The 5,396-nt window shown below is 34.5% G+C and overlaps 1 protein-coding gene across 3 annotated transcripts in view; it reads right to left on the bottom strand.

Annotated features, from left to right (window-relative positions):
* The window catches only part of LOC117180298 (uncharacterized protein DDB_G0284459), a 107,441-nt gene extending 104,532 nt beyond the window's left edge, over window positions 1-2,909 (bottom strand). For all 3 annotated transcript variants that reach the window (XM_033372715.1, XM_033372716.1, XM_033372717.1), the window contains exon 1: window positions 2,424-2,909. The gene's annotated coding sequence lies outside the window, so the exon portion shown is untranslated. The remainder of the gene's footprint in view (window positions 1-2,423) is intronic.
* Window positions 2,910-5,396: the final 2,487 nt, after the last annotated feature.

Below are 5,396 nucleotides of genomic sequence, written 5' to 3'. Positions count from 1 at the left end.
AACCCACTTTGGACTTCCCAAATCTTTGTTTCTGTTATTTTCATTACCCTACGAATAAGTATTTTTGAATATATTTTACTTACAGTGCTTAATAAGCTAATATAATTGGCTTAACAAATAAGAGAACAGCAATTTACCCTGAATGACAACCAGATATCAATATTGATATATTATAGAATAGAAATGAATTTTTCAAAATGTAACATTCCAATTTAAACATTATTTTTACTCCCACCACTTTCACTCAAAAAAACTATTGAAAACCGATTTTAATATTCGAACATATAACTAGAACGAACTAATAGTCCCAAAAAGAATCTAAAGGTATTGCTGAAGGCCTCTCGACCATAGCTCTAGGTAATTTTTGAATTATGAAAAAAAATTATTATTTAAACAATTATATTGTTTTTAAATTAAATTATTATTTTAACAATTATATTTTTTAAATAATAATTTTTTGAATGATGCAAAAATCACTTAGAGATATGGTCGAAAGGCCATCAGCGTAACCTTTAGATTTTTTCCGGGACTATTAGTTTCTTCTAGCTATATGTCCGAATATTGAAATCTATTTTCAATGGATTTTTTTAGTAAGAGTGTTGGAGGTAAAAACAGTCTTTAAATTGGAATGGTTACATTTTGAAAAGTTCATTTCTATTCTATAATATATTAGGATAGATATCTGGTTGTCATTCAGGGTAAATTGTTGTTCATTAATTTGTTAAACAAATTATAAAGATCATAAGCATTTTAATTATTTAAAAAATAATTTTGTTTTCATTATTAAAAATCACCCAGAGATATGGTCGAAACGAAATTAACGATGCCTGTAGATTTTTTCTAGGTGTATTCTTTCCCTAATGGGAAATTGACTACTGGCACAGTACTGTGTCAGTACTGGCAGCGTCGGCGCAATACTGACTGCCAGTACTGGCACAGTGTTGACAGGACCTTGGGATGATAACTATGCTCGGTACTGGCTTTCAGTACTGTATCAGTGCTAGCGGGCAGTACTAGCAGCCAGTACTAGCGCGGTACTAGACATGAAGATTAGACAGAGTTAAGCCGACGCTTGTTTAAATTTATATCTATCAGACACCGTTGGACGTGAAATTTCATAAGCTTTCCAACTGTTTAAAAAATTCCCTACCTCTTTTCTTCACCGAGTTGTCAGGGTTCAAAGTCAGAACTGAACTGCGATTCCCCCGTTACTGCTCCAGTACTCGTTCGTCAAGTCTTGGCTAGACGTTAGCATGGTCAATTCACCAATACTGCGCCAGCACTGGTCCTCCAAGATTTGCCTGCACGTTGGCAAGACCACTGGCTCAGTACTGCGCCAGATGTAAGTTACGGCTCAATAAAGGCATTTGCCTTTGGTTTGCTTCTATTAGGTTTTATTTAAAATTATTGTATAATAAATCGTGAAAAAAGGAAATAAATTTTATAAATATTCGATTTGTTTAAATAATTTTGCTTTCGTTGATGCAAAAATTACCTGGGGGTATTTTATTGAAGTATTCAGTAATGTGCTTGAAAATATTTTTCGACTCATGCATTTGTTTATATTGCGTTCCCATTTGTTTATAACAATTAAATTGTTTAAAAATAATTGTTCGTGCATAATTCGAAAATCACCTAGAGTTATAACTGAGCCGAGTTCAGATATGTTTTTCTTCTTTTGATAGGACAGTTACTTTTTATTATATAAATTCCCCAATTTTCAAATCTATATATGTATAGCTAAATTCAGGGTCGTGATTTGCCACATCTCGAAACCTTTTCCAGCTCTCCCTTCAAAAAAACACTTATCAGTGACTGGTCACAGAAGAGTGATCTGTTACATCTCGAACCACTTTTCCGAATATCCCTTTAAAAAATCTGCAAAATATTGTACTATTTGCCCACCGTTGCGAAAAACATTATCGACACAGAAAGTTCCTTATTGATACAAAAATCTGTCGGGCTAGATACTTTAAAAACGGCAACATTTGCCGGAGCTCAATACTCGACCTGACAATTTTTCCTTCGCCTTAATAAAAAAAGCATTAAGTTGAAAAGCATACATGCCATGAGAAATTTAAAATTGTATGTCAAATTAATGGATTAATTAAATTAATTTAAATATTTAAATTAATAAATTAATTAAATCAATTAAATTAAATTAATGGATTAATAAAAGATGAATGGATAGAAACACTGAAAACAGCTGACTACTACATTAATAGTTTTTATGTGACTGTAATTGTCAGTGCAGTAGTCAACACTGTTGTCATCTGTTTGTAGCGTTTCTATCTGATTTCGTTATAGAAAAAGCTCAAGGTTTTTCTATGACTTCAAGGTCCCAAAAAGGGTCCTGACCTTAAAATTCCACATTTGAACTAATATTTATTCTCCCTTGGTAAACTTTTTTTTAAATGACCCACCTGAGGTAGATTGCATAAAACTCTCCTGCTTTGATATCACCAGAATCCCATGCGTATCAGGAATCTCATAAGAGTCACGATTAAAATAAGCGGCACTTTTCACTGAAATAATACTCTGTTAGAACAAGTACACATTGATGATGGACAAAGCATTGGTAGGACCGGAAGCACACGCGAGTTGACTCTCGCCACGAACGTCGGCTTAACGCTAATTTTCGTTTCAATTTTCGAAATTATTCATCATTATTATATATTTCATTCTCTTAATTTTTGGGAAGAGGCAATTCGTATCTATTGTTTTAAATATAATTTTTAAAAATTCTTTTCACTGAGCACGACTCCAAGTTATAAAAGCGCACAATTCGCGAGTTTTTCGCGAGGCGAGAATGAATATAAGACAAGCCGGACAACGAACTCGCGCGACCGACCACCAGGTGCAGAAAGCGTTAGACCGGGACTCACGGGACTCGTGTTCAGTCCACCTGCTGTATCTGAATATCCGACAGACTGTCGGCAGGTAGCGTATTTCGAACCGAAGTTCGCTCGATGCGCTCCTCTCTTTTCTGTATTCTCCCACCGCAAGACTGATCGGATGCGGTGACTAACAGGTTATTTTTTTCAAACGGGAACAGCTCGATTTCATCAAAGAATGCATTAATTTTATGATACCAGATCCAAAATAACTGAAGGTTAAGGTGATCCAAAAAACGTGTTTGGGGGGGGGGGGGGGGGGGGGGGGGTCGAAAGGAAGACTCAATATCAAAATTTTTTAAAGTTACTAAACTTGCTACACATACAAAAAGAAAAAAGAAATTTGATAAGAGTATTAGTTATTTTGGCACTTTGGTCTAGATAATCTAGATTTCGCTACCTCGCAAACCGAAAATGATTTCATTATTTGATTGAATCCATGTCAAATTATGCATACGAATATTTTTAAGTCTTTTTTCCCTGAAATCTTTCGGAATAATGTGTACTAATATAGTCTACTTACCATTAATTTTCCATTTGTTTCTAGGAGACAAAAATCATTTTTGATTTTTGTTTCAGAGCTTTGTCCTTTTTGCCATTCTTGGAATCTTAAGTAAAAATGTTTCGATTTTTTTTTAACAGCGTTAATTCATTTGATCTTTTTTTGCAGTATTTATTTACCTTTCTATAGTAAACCGTCTAAATAATCCTGACAAAATCGAAAATTCTAGTTGCAATATTAAGGACCCAGCTGGCACGAAATTTAAAGATGTTTTTAGAACGTCTATAAAGACATTTTTAGAATGTAAGGTTTAAGAGACGTCTTTAGAACGTCCACAAAAACGTTCTAAGTCAGGCCACAAAACGTCCAATGTTCCAAACACGTCCTAAAAAAGTCTTTGGAACATTGTATGTTTTTATAAGGTTATTTCGCCTGACTTAAAACGTTTTTAGAACGTTCTACAGAACCTCTTAGGACATTCGTGCCCGCCGGGGAGTGTCTGTTAAACTCTATAGGTTTTAACGTTTTAAACATTTTTCATGGCTGTAAAAAGTGTTGCTGGATTCTATCCTTAAATTTTTTAATGTTCCTGAACAATGTAACAATATTGCTATGATTTGAACTTTAGTCGATCAGTTTACGAAAAATCTCGTACAAGCACTCATGGATAGCCAATATATATATATACAAATGTTTAATTATATATATATAATTAAAAATTTGTCATAAGGACAACCGCAGGTTTTCGCCGGGAGTGGGTGCTAATCTGGAAAATTGCACCCGCTCCCAGCGAAATCGCGTCAAAATTTCAGTCACAACCACGTCTCACGACCGTGAGATAGGTGGTTACAGTCTGTAACGGGATCAATACGACGATCCAGCAAAATCCCCGTTGCGTCCTAAGAACACGGAGCGACCCAAGGACTACCGCCTTCTGCATTTTTCCCGCAAGTGTTTTAGCATATTGTTGACACTTAGGGTTGCTTTTTAGGCCATTAGCAAGTTTAACAGAATATTCCGGGTACAATCGTTGCAACACCCTTATAAGGTCTCGATACCTCTCTTTCTTTTCATTCTCCTTGGCTATGATGTTTTTGTCAGCTGGTGCCGAAAATTCGATAACGAACATGGTACGCTTCTCGAAGTCAAGAAGAAACATGTCAGGCCTCGAGTGAGCAACAGAAACAATTGTCGAGAATATATATATTGATAATGGTTTTAAACATATTTACTTTTAAAAAAATAACTGTTTGGCTATTTCTCGACACAAAAAATTCTTTTTACATTCTCATCGGAGAAGGTATTAGATTTGTGTCAAGTTTGCCTCCCCCCTCCCCCGTTTTTGCCAAATGTCCACGTTTTAAGACCCCCCGTATGTGAAAAACAGGTTTTTACGAATGTGTCTGTCAGTCTGTCTGCATAGCTTCATGTATGTCTGTATGTATGTATGTCAGCCTGTCTGTTTTTACAATAACTTTGGAAAAAATTAATCTATTGTATTTGCTTTTAGTGCACTCCTTTATTGTCCTAAACTGAAGGTCTAGTTTGTTAGCCAGCCATTTTGGATGAAAATTCAAAAAGTGGGCACATTTTGAATATTTTTGAGACCACTTTTTTGGAATTCAAAAATTCTCTGTACGGTTATTCATAGTTTTGAAAAAGTAAAGCAATTTATTCTCATAACTTTTTTCATAAAATCAAAAATTACTAGGGTTATAGCATTTACAAAATTTAAAAAAAAAACACGAAAATATACATTATAAGCCAAATAACGCACGATATGGAAAAAGTCAGGAGAAGGGAAGTTTTGCTTTTTGAATGTAAATACAATAAAAGATAACAAAACAAAAATTGTACATTTGAAAAAGATGTACAAATTTGTTATTAACTACTTTTTGATAGGATGCGTTTTGGCTTTAATCATGAAAAACATCATAACTAGTCAAAAAAAATCTGCCCGCTGCAAGGGAAACATTCTTACCACAACTTTTGTCCTTTAA

The sequence above is a fragment of the Belonocnema kinseyi genome, chromosome 9, assembly GCF_010883055.1.
Source record: "Belonocnema kinseyi isolate 2016_QV_RU_SX_M_011 chromosome 9, B_treatae_v1, whole genome shotgun sequence".
NCBI classification, from domain to species: Eukaryota; Metazoa; Arthropoda; class Insecta; order Hymenoptera; family Cynipidae; genus Belonocnema; species Belonocnema kinseyi.
Note: the sequence above shows the minus strand (reverse complement) of the source record. Positions and strands in the feature narration are given on the sequence as shown.